The sequence below is a fragment of the Panthera onca genome, chromosome D3 (assembly GCF_046562875.1).
Source record: "Panthera onca isolate mPanOnc1 chromosome D3, mPanOnc1 haplotype 2, whole genome shotgun sequence".
NCBI lineage: Eukaryota > Metazoa > Chordata > Mammalia > Carnivora > Felidae > Panthera > Panthera onca.
Genome location: NC_138350.1, coordinates 51,415,930 through 51,430,789, shown reverse-complemented (window position 1 = coordinate 51,430,789; position 14,860 = coordinate 51,415,930). Strand labels below are relative to the sequence as shown.

Genomic DNA, 14,860 nt, shown 5'->3' with positions numbered 1-14,860 from the left:
GAGAATGCAATTGAGGATAAGGGTGGAGGAAGAGAGAGAGAGAATCTTAAGCAGGCTCCAGCCTCAGCACAGAAAGCTATGCGAGGCTTTATCCACAATCCTGGGATCATGACCTGAGCCGAAATCAAGAAGAGTTGGACGCTCAACTGATTGAGCCATCCAGGTGTCCCAGAGTAGGAATATTTTAAATGCCCTATCTGTATGAGAATACATTTCCTAAGACTATACTTTATGTCCTATAGTGCTTGTTTTTCAGTGAGGAGGAAAGAGATAGAAATGTTACCACTTAGATATAATTTACTAGAATAATAGAAATAGAAATAGAAGCTTACTGGGTAGAGGAAAGTAAATAAAGAAAACCTAACCAAAAAGCAGTCAGGAAAGAAGAAAAAAAGAAACAAAATGTTGTAAGTGTAAATTCCAAAATAAAATGGCATAATAAACTTTAATATATCAGCAACCTATTTAAATTTTTAAAAATAAAACTTACTTCTCCTGTTAGAATAAAAAGACTTAGATTGGATTTTTAAGAACTCAGCTTTTCACTGATTATAAGTGATATACTTAGTAAAATAATGCATAATGTTTGAAGATAAAGGGATTTAAAAGATATATTTGTAAAATATAAATAAGTTAGAGATAGATACGTAGTATGATGAGATTCTATGGAATTTCATATTAAATAAATGAGTATATGAAAATATATTAATTGAAATGTAGCATAAAACAAGATAATTTTATTATATTTATATATACAGTTTTTGTTCTTATGTGTCCTTTCTGTATATATATATATATATATACACACACATACTTTGTGGCACATAGTAATATAAACTCATGAATGGGAAATGTACATACATTTATGGTAGTGATTGTTTGGGGGGAGGGAGGGTTGAGTATTTGACTGCAAAGTGGAATGAAGTGTATTTGAAATCTATCTGATAACTTATATTGACAAAATAGTAACACCTAGTAATTTTGGCAGATGGATAAATGGATATATACAAGATTTTCTTCATGAATTTCTCTGTTTTAAACATTAAAATAGGGATATCTGGGTTTGCTCAGTTCGTTGAGCTTCTGACTTCAGCTCAGGTCGTGAGTTCAAGCCCCACATCAGGCTTGATAGCATCACCCTGTCAACACAGAGCCTGCATCGGATCCTCTGTCCTCATCTCTCTCTGCCCCTCTCCCACTCACGCTCTCTCTTTCAAAAAATGAATAAAACACTAAAACATTAATAAAAATAAATACTTGAATTCAACATGGTAAGTCTGATATGGTTATACCTCTTCAACGTTCTGCAATTCTTTAATACACTCTTCGAAACCTGTAAAAGTCAGAGCAAACTATTCAGTTAACTCCCGTATATCCTTTAAAATGCTTTTCTGGAATCACTTCCTTTTAGAAGAATTCTTTTTGTCCCTGTATCAGTTTTCACTATTTTGTGAATGACCAAAACCCCAATTCAACTGGCTTGAACAAAGAAAAAGAAGGTAAGAAAAGAATATATCAGTCTGACTAACTTGGAGTAATTGAAGCATTAAGGAAGAATCTGGCTTTAGGCAAAGCTGCATTCAGGGTTATGCATTCATAGGATTGCTTCTTTCTGTCTTTTGGCTCTACCTTCTGCTCTTTTGAGTTGATTTCTAAATATCTCCACTATGCTCATAGATGTTTGAGGAAAACTGATATTCGCTAAGCTTCAAATCAATTGCAAAAGAAATAACAAGAGTTTGCATTGGGTGCCAGCCAAATTCTCTTTGAAGCCAACTGAGAAACTGGGAAAAAGCCCAGCTCACTGGTTTCTGTAGGGGCAATCTGTGGCCTAACGGCAGGAACATTCTGAAGGTACCATCCTCAGGACTTTGACTGAGCTACTTCTTTGTGTCTTATTTTCCCCACCCATTTAACAACCTCCATGATAGTCCTCCATAGTAAATAACTTACAAGACCTTGACTCAGGGTTGGCTTCTTGGGAATCACACTTAACACAGGGTGTGTGGTTGTGCACATAATCGCAAGGCATTTTGCTGAAGCAGGAGTGAGATCAACCAACCTGAAACACACCAATGAAGAGTATGAATGGGGTTATCTTTTAAGCAAAACTTGGGAGTCCAGTTTCAACAGACTTATTATAGCTATATTAATAGGACTTGAAATTGGGTAATGTGAATCCTTCACCAATGTGTTTATTTAAAATGTTGACTCTTTGGTTTCTTAGCCTTTCCACATAAATTTTGTGTATAGGAATATGACTGACTTTTGTAAGTTGACCTTGAATTCTGCCATCCATCTTGATTCATGTATTAATTCTAGGAGATTTTTTTGTAGATTCTTTGTGATTATCTACACAGACACTTGTCACCCATGGATAAAAACACTTCTCCCACTCAAAGCAATATGTTTACTTATTTTTCTTGCATTCATGTGCTGCCTAGTACTTCTAACCTTTAAGGTAAGTCGAATATCCTTGACATAGTTCAAAAGATCCTGCTTAGGTTTCCAATTCTACTTTGCATTCTGTCTCTCTTAAATGAAATGAAGCTCTTAATGCCTCAAAAGTTCCAGATTGATCTCACCTCCAAACTGTCTTTTCAGCAGTTTCTTCTTCCTGCAACTCCCCTTTCCTTGCCCAACTGTCACCTAGTTAACTACTACTCATCCTTGGGCCTTAGCTTCCTTCAGATGATGTTCTTTGAGTGTCTCACTGTAGGGAGGACCTTCTCCTATTGCTACCTAATGACCATGTTCATAGCACTTAACGTAGTTGTCATTGCTTGTTCAATATCCATTTATTCATGATACTATTTTCATTTGGGCAGAGACTACATCTATCTGCTTTACTCCTCCATTTCTAATACCTAACACAGCTAGCAGCTAGAAAACGGATGCATTTTAAATATTTCTTGAATAATTGAATGAATACTATGTAATTTAATAATAATAATACATATATAAGTTGATTACTGCAGTATTAAACTCTGAGATATAAAAATATACTTCTTCTTCTTTATAAATGTACATATCTGGGATATCAGATTAATAAAATCCAGCCAAAGCAGCTTGAATAATCATTGTCATTACCAGCAACAGCACAATTTTGCCAACTACTATTTATTGAGTACATTCCATATAATAGGCATAATAATAGGTATTTTACAAGCACTTTATTATTTATCAGTTATAACAATCCAATTTTAGTTACTGTAATCTCCTCTTGCCATTTAACTTAGCAAAAATGTCCACATATTGGGAAATTTGAAGTGGCTCTTTGAATTTTACAAATGAGATAAAATGCACATCACTGGTGAAATACAGCTATTTCAGTATGAACATGCAAATTTATAAATCCAGAGACATTCAAAGTTAAGACAATTCTATATTCAACAATTATTTACAGTTGGTCTCTTAGCCATTAAGACATTGTCCTTTTCCCAATTAAAGCTGTGTGTCAACAAATATGTCAATGATTCTAAAGTAAATCAAACAATTATAAACAACAGTGTAGGCAAATGTGTCTGGGGGTTTGGGAGAGAGAAAGATTAGTTCTGAAGTCTTTTAAGAGGGGACAAATTTCAGGAATATCTTTAACTGACTGTGAAAGGAAAATATTTGCTAAGCATAATGTAAAATAAAGAATAAAAATAATGATATTAATAAGTTTTTCAAACTCTATTCTCCTACCTCTTTGATAATTAAATGATAGGAAGTGGAACTTCTCTTGTTCTTTGTTGGAAAGAGGTGAAAACTCACCCTTAGTGAATTTTTCTTATTTTATTTTATTTAAAAAACATTTTTAAATGTTTATTTATTTTTGAGACAGAGAGAGAGAGATGGAAAGAGAGTGTGTGTGTGTGTGTGTGTGTGTGAGCAGGAGAGGGCCAAAGAGAGAGAGAGACACAGAATCTGAAGCAGTCTCCAGTCTCTGAGCTGAGCCTGGCACAGAGCCCAAAGTGGGGCTTAAACTCATGAACCATAAGATCATGACCTGAGCCAAAGTCGAAAACTTAACCAACTGAACTACCCAGGTGCCTTGAATTCTTATTTTAGATTAGCACTTACTATATTAATACCATGCAGATATTCCCTTTATATTTCCCAGAAAACGCAGGTAGTCAAAAGAAAGATATTTCTAGTAATTTTGAGATATGGTCCTATATTCCTATCTTTATCTTTATTTTTAATATACTTTAAATGTTACAATTTCACCATTGGATGGCAATATTGCTTATTATTTCCCCTTTGGTATTCTTATAAGCATTTAACTGCAGAGGAAAACCTGACATTGCCTAAGAATTAAGATTTTTTAGTCAATTTTATTTCTTTTTTTTTGCATTATTTTATTTCATATGTTATAATGAAAATATATGCAAATGATGTTGCCTTCTAGACTGTTAATGTAGACGCAGTTAAGAAGTTAATAAGTACAACATTCGCCTTTCTGGGTGGTAGATGAAATTATATGTCTTATGCTGAGCCTGATTCTACTCTTAATTTGATGTTATGGTGGAATAATCTGTGCCCCAGTCCTCTCAGAGGCAAAAATTCCTACAACTAAGGGCCATATGAAAAGATGGTCAATGATCATTTCCTATGAATCATTAGGATCTCACACTCCTGAAAAGTACATTTGCTCAATAAGTATTGTTAAAATGGTTTGAATTATTGGACATAAATTTCAAAGAAGAAAAGGTATGATATGTTTCTCTAAAGCTGTAATTTATGTTCTGATTTGTAAATCACCTATCACATTTTACCTGGTCTTCAAAATAGTCCAAATGTAGCTAACCATGCAGATGTTAAACACTTCTCAGAGGAAAAACGTGATTTCATAGAATATTACGGTAGCCTACCATTCATAAGAAAGGGAAGAATAAGAATTGTTACAAAATATCTCTGAGTGATGCCTAGGTGGCTCAGTCTGTTAAGCATCCAACTCTTGATTTTGGCTCAGGTCCTGATCTCACTGTTCATGAGATCAAGCCCTGTGTCAGGCTTCACTGACAGAGCAGAGCCTGTTTGGGATTCTCTCTCTCCCTTTCTCTCTGCCCCTTCCCTGCTCATGTTCTCTCTCTCTCTCTCTCTCAAAATAAATAAGTCAACATTTTTTAAAAATATCACCAAATATATAGAAGGCTAATATGACACTTTCATCAATTTAGCAATAATTTATATTACAAGTAGATTAGAATAGAAAGTTATGATCTTATCCATAGTCCATGACAAAAACATATTCTTTCTATGCATTTCCATTTGTGGAGTATAGTTATTTATAATTAGAATTCATTAAGGAGTTTTAACTAGTTGTGTTTCATTGTGATTCCCGGTTGCAGACTACTTACAGACTGCATAGAGATGTTTATCTATATAAAAACTATTTTTTTCAAAGTAATGTCTATTATTTATCTTAATTTAGTAATGTAGTCATGCATGTTCAATGTGTCTAAGCCTTCTAAGTAAATTGTGTAAATTTGTATAATTTTATCTTTTAAAATTAAACATTGAGACTAAGATCATTTCCTCAATTGATAAATCACCTGATCTCCTGATATGTTCATAGTTTACTTTTATTTATAATAGTATTTCATAAAGTTCAAAGCATATTTTAATAAATATAAAATTAGTTCATTATTCTTCCCATTCTGCTTACGAAAATTTGTTTCATTATGTTGGAATACATGTCAGTCTCCATGTAAACCATTTCAGTCTAGAGAAGACAGTAGATTGGGATAGATCAGACAAGGCCCAGTCTAGGACTTGAGTACTCTTTTATCATTACATGCTGAAGAGTCCACATACTATGATCACCATATTAACTCTGTGTCTATTGAAAGACCTGATGCTGTGTAACATAAAATTTCACCATTGTTTTGTAAAAATTTGTCACATAAGCACTTATTATTATTATTTGTAAAGCATGAGTAAAGGATCTCTATATCTAGTAGCACTAGGAAAATCATCCCGGTATATTTATATGGAATCACATTGCTTTATAATATTTAACACTTTAGAGCATCTTCTAGTACTAGGTGAGTACTCTGAATACATTCAGAACAAATGAGAATCCATAGCTTCGATGGTCCCAGAGTCAAACATTATGAAATATTCATGGTCCAGAGTTTGTGCTTGGAAAGTAAAATATAAGTTGGGCCCATTTTCCAGGGTGAAGTTTTCATAAAATTAGAGATAATCATGTTCTGTAAATAGTTTCACATTTGTTGTATTTTAGAAGCACAGGCTTTAGCTTTCTGTATAAGCCCATAAAGTCTTTAAGTTTTGCAATTTTTTTGTCTTGACAATTCAAGAGCAAAGCACCATAACTTCACCACTGCCTCCATTTTATCATCTAATTCTTCCTACTGAAATATATTCTTTTAATTCTTTATCTCAAACAATGTTAAATAATGAGACAGTGTTTTTAAAATAATCCACATATCTTCATATGAAAATTTCTGTTTTCTATTTGATGAATAATACACTCATCTTTTAGTAAAAATAATAGGATTCTAAATGAAAATTCAGTCATTTAAAAATATATAGCTTTGCCAATTCTGCTAAAACTAAAGGCAGATTTTTATGAAAACTGTGACTCATGCAGTAATAATTAAAATAAAAATATTATGTATTTTATAAAGCTCATCTCTGATTCAGCAAATGGCAAATAACTTCCTTAGGTAGTAAAATGGGTACAGAGAACTTTGTAGTATTCACTTTTTAAAGAAAAACTAATTCTTCTAGGACATCATTTAACAAATGGCATTGCAGTTATTTAAATTTTATTTTCATGTGCATGAACTGAAAGCGACAAGAGAAATAGCAAGAGTAGCCTATTTTTATGAGTGGGAAGAATAATTAGATTTCCATGCAGAGATCAGTGCAGTGTTTTGAATTGAAACTGATTCTAGGGAAAATAATTATTGGATACATTGCTATGGTAAGGATATATGCAAAGTTCTATTTGCCCTCTGTGACTCATGGTGACCTGAAATGTTCTCCTGTTCTTTTTGAGTTGTGATGACCTTGCTGGCACCAAGCTCCTTGGATCTCATTTCAATGAAAATGCACAAGTTGATTACCTAATGTCAATGATAATAAAAAAAGATTTCGCCAGTTGGCTATTTATGGCTCAGGAAACTATCTGCAAACACAATTAAACACTTCATTTAAAACTTTATATCAATTATTAAAAACCAACAGAGTTGCTGTGATAGCATCATACTACACAGAATCAAAGACTTTGTTAGGATTAATTTCTTGAATCATAAATAAATGAGTAAAAAGAGATGACAGGACTACTCGAAATGTTTAAACTTTCCAAAACTAAATAAAATCTTTTACCTGCTTGATGATTACAGCACAGACCAAATGTCTTCATTTAGAAGCCATCAACATTTACTTGCAGAATTTCACCATAGAAATTTCAGGGGAAAGTAATTATAGAGGTAATTTCAATTTAAAGCCACATAGGGAAGTAATTAAGGGTAATAATATCTGTAGCCTCTAAACAAAGATATAGAAAATAGACCCTGTATCTTATTTAAATGAAAGAGGTTACAAAGAAAATAGCAGTGAATGTGGCTTTAAGGTAAGGAAAACCACAGTATTAATAAAACATCTATTTCCAGATATACGTCACACAATTATGTGTGGCAAGATTGTGCTGTGGTGTTTTCTAGAAATATTTTTCAGATATGCTACAGATACACATAAATAGGTTACATATCTTGTTTCATATATTGCGCTCAATGTTAGTTTTGGTCTGATGGTTCCAGTCCTCTGATTTCACATTTCAAGGACTCTTTTCTAGCTTTCAAGTTAAGTTTGCAGACCTTAGTCTGGTGTTCAAAGAAGAGAAGGCATGGGGATAGAGAGTTTAAGGAGGAAGAAATAGTAATAAAGACAGTTCAGTAGTAATAATAGTATGATTCATGGTTATTTGGATTGGGAGGCAGCATTACTGGAATGCTTAAGAAGTCATCTTAGCAACCAGAGAATGTTGGGTTCAGATGCCAGCTTCACAATTTATAGGGAGCATGATTTCAGTGAATAATTTAAATCTCTTTCTTCATTTTTAATTTGTAATAATAATTTCAAATAGTTTCTTAATCCTTAATTTGATATAATAAAATCAAATTTCACTTCAAGTTACTATAATGATAACGGAGATATTATATTTACAGTTTTTTGCACAATGCTTGATTTGTACTTGGTAAACTTTTAATGATTATTTATTAGTATTATCCAAAGCTCCCTAACAATCTTTCCTTAGGAAATCTTTTCCCACTTCTAGTTTTCCCTATTCCTATTCATTATGATCCAGTGATTCTGCACAAATGAGAGATTGATGGGTCTACTGGCTGTGTTATGTCTTTCTCACTCTTTTTATTTCTATCATGGTCTCCCTACCTATATATTTCTATTTGTATCTCTCTTTCTGCTCCTTCTTATTCTTAGAAACATTGCTTTGCCTCCATTTTCACACACTGCAACCTCCAGATACTTCAAGATATTGTATTCTCATGTTTGCATGTGTCTTCATGTGTCAAGTATCATGGGGCGTACAGGTTCACAATTAAGTATCCTTCACTCTCAGGGAAAGAAGTCCAGAGAAGACCATTGAGAGAGGTTCACAGGACAGCTTTTAGCTAGATTATGGGAAATAGGTAGCATTGCAGGTTATGCAAGGAAGATTAAAAGGGGATTAATACTGTCTTCAGATCTGCAAAGGGATTTTTTATAAGAAGAGAGTTGATCTATGTTATAACAGAGAACTAATGTGTCACCTGTAAATTGTAGTGGGTCTGTAGAGGGACAGTCAGGAAGCAGATTTCAGCTTGGTGAAAAGACTATGCTGATGATTAAGCCAGGCAGTACTAGAAAATCCTCTTTCATTACCTAGAGGTCAGCTTATACTTGAACCAGCAAGGGGAAACTGGACATCCATTTGTCAAAAAAATCCCTCCCTTGAAGATACACAAGACTGCAATAGATGGTGTATTAGTTTCATGTAGTTGCTGTAATAAATTACCACAAAATTGGTAGCTTAAAAGAAGAAACTGATTTCTTCCAGTTCTAGAGGACAGAAGTCTGAAATCAAGGTGTCAGCTGCTTCATTTTCTCTAGAGTTTCTTGGGGAAGAGACACCCTATGCCTCTCTCTCAGCTGCTGGTGGCTGTTGGTAGTCCTCAACATTCAGCAATTGGCAGTCCTATCACTCCACCCTCAGCCTCCACTTCACATGGCCTTGTCCTCTGTAGTCTGTCTCAGAACTTCTGCCTCTCTCTTATAAGGACACTTATGATTTATGGCCCCTCTAGATGATCCCCGATAAGATCCTCCCCTCCAGAGCCTTATCATAAACCTCTCTTTTGCCACATAAGGTAATATCCACAGGTACAAATTTAGGACATGCACATATAGTTTTGGGAGCCGCCCTTTAGAACATTAGAGGAGGCCTCAACAGTTCTACATCTCAGATTCTATTGCTCTATGATTCAGTAACTGACTTCAGTTTTGAGTAAGTACTAGAGGAGGCAAACACTAAAGGAAACTCCAAGGAGAGTTAGCAATTTATAGGGTCACTGCCCCCAGCTAAAAAAAGTAACATAAACCAAAAACAGCTCAGGTTTAACTCATCAGTAGAATGGGTGGACCCTGATTGTCCTGGCCACTCTATCTGTGTCATGTTATGGATTTGTTTACATAGGAGTGTTGGGATATGAATACAAATATAATACTAAGCCTGTGAATATTTGTCATTATACAGAGGGAGACAGACAAAAAAGTCCCTGTTTCTGAAAGGCAATAGGGAAATAGACATATATTTTTAAATTTTCAAAGTAATGAACTACTTTAAGGTCTGACTATATTAAAAAATTAACATATGGGAGAAAAATGATATGTACTTGCTTTGTAAAGAGTGGTATGTAGATAAAGAGTGAGGGAAGGTGATTTCATTAATTCTCCTTTTAATAATTGTCATGTATACAGCATCTTGTTTCCATATTCACTTAGGTTGGTAAGAAGTACTAAACCATATAACTTGGATCAACAGATAACTGCTTCTCTGCAGTTTTAACAACTTTAATAGCTATTTTTAAAATGATTTGAATGCTTATATAATTTAGCATTGTTTCGCTAAATGATTCCTCTGTACTTTTACAGAAAAGAAGACAGATAAAAGCAGTTTTATATGACTGCACTCATTTTTCAATGCTGAGTTTGATAGTTTAGTCTGATGATTATGATCTTCTACTTTTAGTTCCTAGTCGAATAAACATTCAATAACTTCTTCTTGGGTAATGGAGCAAACCAAATATAGAAACTGGCAAAATAATAGCTATTATTTTTATTTGACATAAAACAAATATTGACCATTTTATTCATTTAAATGCTGTTTACATGTGAACATTTTTTTTGCATTTAATAATGGTTGGAATGTTTTTTGAAAAATAAGATTTCTTTTCAGTTTCACAAGTGGTGACTACCAAGTTTGAGTTAGATACAAGAGATTTTTTATTTTAAGGGTGCATTTGAATGTTGAATGCTCAGAAGAAACGTTAGTTTATAAAATAGAGTTTCACATATAGACTATCACAATGTGTTTGTTATATTTATTAACAATGGGCAATGCTGTCATAGATTGATTAATTTAGCATGCTAGCTAGAATTTTGTGAATCACAGTTTGTTTGGTTTTTTTTTGTCTACCTAAAGTCCTAGAGTTAAGAGATTCACTAACGTCCTAAACATAATTATGTTGCCTAATAAACAGACTGTGTTATCCATAAATACGTGATCTTCAGTCCAAATTCGTAAGTTTTTTTTTTAGAATATTTTAATTCCATTTAAATCATGCATTAGCTAAGATGGTAGGTATGTAGGTATTAAGGGATTATAGAAGAATTTTTCAGACTTTAGAATACTTTTTCTTTTACCAAAAAAAAAATTCTAAATCAAAAAAAATATGAAAGAATGTTAAGACATGCTAAGTGCAAATGATGAATGTCCATGTGTAAGTCTAATTACCTCTACTTTTTTTACCAGGATGATGCTGATCTACCATCTGTAGAATTGGTACCTTATTTTACTTTTTTATGTTAGGGATGAAAGGTCAAGTCTCCTCCTGGCGCCTTCTAACCATTTATAATTTGGTCTTCAGTAGAATCTGTAGAAGAAAGAAAGTTAATTGATTCACAAAGCTATTTCATTTTCTTGAACACTTAACCAAACACAAAACGTACAGCTGAATCAACCTATGTGTGTTGCCTTCTTTGCTCTTAAACTCAGGTTGCTTTGCACTGCTAGAGAGAATCAAACAGAAACAGTGCAGACCAGTGTCACTAAAAATGCAGGGGCCACAGTCTCAAGTAATTCTTCCATGGTGTCTGGTGTTTTATTGAAAATCCATACTTTCTAATACTTCCTGTGCAATTCCTCCCCCACGTATCTCATGGATCCCCCTGACTGTCTTATATATTTCCAGTAATAAATCCAAACTTGTGCACTCTCACTGTCTGTTGGTCACCTGCCACAACTGAGAATAAGCAGACTTGAGATGCTGAAGCTTCATCTAGTACTAAGCATTGGATCCAAAATCCCTCTCTTCTTTATGTATGTTATATATTCCAGAGACATCTAATCTAGTATTTGAACCCAAATGTCATTCAGGTTTTTTGAAAGAAGCTGGTTGGGTTTTTTTGTTTTTGTTTTTGTTTTTGTTTTTCTTATATATTCTTTTCTTGAACTTTTTAAATTTGCTAACCTATTTCTTTACTTTTAAAATTCACATAATAGGAATATTGATCTTACTGAGTTCCTATGAGATTTAATTGAGATAGTTCACATAAAGCACTAAGTACCCTATTCTTGGCATGTAAAAAGTACTAAAACAATGTTAGAAGTTATCAAGATCATCAGTATCACCATGATCATCCAATTTCCCCAAACAGAGAGTGACTCTCTGTTGATGCCAGGAAAAAAATCTAAAATCTTTAAATAGCTTACAATAATCTTGATGATTTGGGACCTGTTTCTCCTTTCAGTTCTCCAGACATGCTATTTATGCTCTCTGAACAGTGCTCTGAACAGTAATTGTCTCTTGCCTCTCTCTGGGCCTTTGCTCATGTTGTTTTCGTCTTACTTGAATATCTCTCCATTGCCTTTCTACCAATAAGGTAAAGACTATCTTGAACAAAGGGAAGGGAATTCAGATGCTATTCAGCCAAAATGAATAATAAAGGTCCACTACAATATTCCTTATTGAAATTTATCCATTTTATTTAGATTTTTGCAGTTTTGGGCATGTATATATTTTTATAATATTATTATATTATTTTTGTAATATTGTATCTATAGATATCTCTCCTTTTTCATAGTGCATTTTTCCACCTTCACCCCCCCCCCACCCTTGGTCAGTCTTAACAAGTCTTTTCTAACTTATCAATCTTTTCACAGAACCAGGTATTGGTTCATTATCCTCATTAATGCTTAGTTTCCATTTTGTTGATTTCTATTCTTATTTCATTAATTCCTTTCATCTTCTTTATATGGATGTTGTGATAGTGATATGGATTTAAAAGTTAACTTGTTCACTAATTTATTGCTAGTTCTTAGAATAGTGTCTGGTCCATAGTAGGCTTCCAACCAGTATGTAACTAATGCATCAAGGTATAGATATCAGCTTCTTCATGAAGTTTCATTATTATTACTACCCATCCAAGATTAGATTCTGTGCTCATCTTACATTTTTTTAGTGTATTCTGTGTTACTGAAAATGCATTATGACTTTTTTTTTACCCAATAGACACTAAGAAAGTCTTTTCTAAAATTCTTATGCCAGCACATTACCTAGCATTTAGTAGAAAACCAAATAAATTATTGTTGGATAAATAAATGAATTTTCATGAATTCAAAATGCAAAGTGGATCTCTTTAAACTATAATCTTGGAGTCATCAAATTTCCTGATTACCAGGATAGTGTTTGATAATCCTTTACAAATATATGACATTGTATCTCTGAATGATAATAAAGATTCTCTTCTAAGAAAATGTCCATATTTTATTTATGTCACCCTCAAAAAGTCAGGAGGCATGCCATGTAAATAGGTGTTACCCCATTTTTTTTCTAATCATTTCTGTAATGTCATTACACAGCACATCAGAAATTAGGATTCATCCTGACTTACTATCTAATATAAAAACAAAAATGCATGTTTTTATAAATGTATCTGTATCAGGAATCAATGGATTTTAGTAATTTTATGTTCATATTCTCCACAGCTTTCAAGATTAATAAAAATAAATATTTGCCATTTCAACTTTTATCTTTACACCTCTTTTCTTCCCCTTTCCTCCTTCTCTTTCTTCTTCACATGGCCTGCTATGACAGATACTGACTGCACAACAGAAGGAAAGAACATATAGAGGCATTCAAATCTAGGCTTCGGCATTTCTTAACTCGTGTGATTTTCAGTAAAGTACTTCACCTCTCTGAACCTCTGTTTACTTACCTTTAAATAGCAATGACAATAAAATTAATACCTGTCTGATAGGATTGCCATGGAAACTAAATGACATAATATAAATAACATTCCTGGTACATATTAGCAGATCTTCTGTTAGGTGTTCTCTAAAAAGAAGTAATATTCAAAAATTGTACCCAATATTAAGTGCAAACTCACAAGTATCTGTAAGGCTAAATGAATGGGTCTGGTTCTTCTTGATAGTTTTTCTAGCTATTGTTCATCATCTAAATGGTCTCTTATGCAGCACCATAATGTCGGGCTCCTATCTTAGGAAAGCAATCTGGCTGATTTCCTTGCTATTGACTGAGGGTTCAGGCCACCAGTCCTAAACAGTGACATTTCATTTATACTAGACCACTGACATTCTCCTCAAGGGACCAGTACTGATAATTTCATGAATCTTTAAAACCCCCAATACTATTATAGAATGTAATTTCTGTCATAAAATTCAGTAAGTGAAGTAAATTCATGAAGCTCATAAGTGACCCTTTTGGATTTTTAATGATTCTATAAATGCATTACTAAAATAATTTATAAAGCTAAATGAGTCATTCCACACATCGATATGGGTAATTCAAACAGGTGCTTCAGCAAAATTCTGAACTGCCAGAAGTCGTGGACCTTACCCCTTTACTCTGCTTATTGCTAAATATATCTAAACTACATCACTAACCTCACTCCATAAATTTTGTAAACCTGATAATTCCACATTGACTTTGACAGATCTTTAAACTATTTTAAAATGACTCCCTGATTTCGGGTTTGCTTTTCTTTATTAGAATTTGTGTATCAATTTTTTTTCAAGATTTTGTTTGTTTGTGTCTATACATTTTGATGAAATGATATCTTGTGGTTTTTCAATCAAAAAGCAGTGACAACTTCAAGGCTATAATGTGCTTATTGTGCCCGGTGAACTAAGAGTCTAGCTATTTTTGCAAGCAATACTTGATTTTCCTTTCATAGACTTACTTGACACCAAAGTGGAACTTTCAGAGTAAAGAGTATCTGGATTTTAATCCAGCTACATTTTTTTTACAAAGAGCACTGCGATGAGACAAGTTATATAGACTCACTTTTCGTGTCCATAAAATATTGATCTACTGTGAGACTGTCGGGAGGATTAAAAAGAATAAAATATGTCACCATTTATTACGGGAAAGGTGTTCAATAAATATTGGTTCTCTTCTCATTTCCTTCTAATCACACTGGTTTCTTTTATGCTTTCTTATAGGATAAACGTGACATTTTAAAAATAGAGACCAAGATGAGAAATGTATTTGCAAACCCTTTTTATCATTTTCTATTCAAATAAATAGTACACATCTTCCTA

At 33.3% G+C, this 14,860-nt stretch overlaps 1 long non-coding RNA gene across 1 annotated transcript; it reads right to left on the bottom strand.

The window, feature by feature from the left end:
• Nucleotides 1-1,193: 1,193 nt before the first annotated feature.
• On the bottom strand, nucleotides 1,194-7,959 carry LOC144613955 (uncharacterized). Its single transcript, XR_013551455.1, has 3 exons — nucleotides 7,345-7,959; nucleotides 1,954-2,062; nucleotides 1,194-1,333 (listed from the first exon to the last, which is right to left on the bottom strand). It is a non-coding gene; the product is annotated as an uncharacterized LOC144613955 (long non-coding RNA).
• Nucleotides 7,960-14,860: the final 6,901 nt, after the last annotated feature.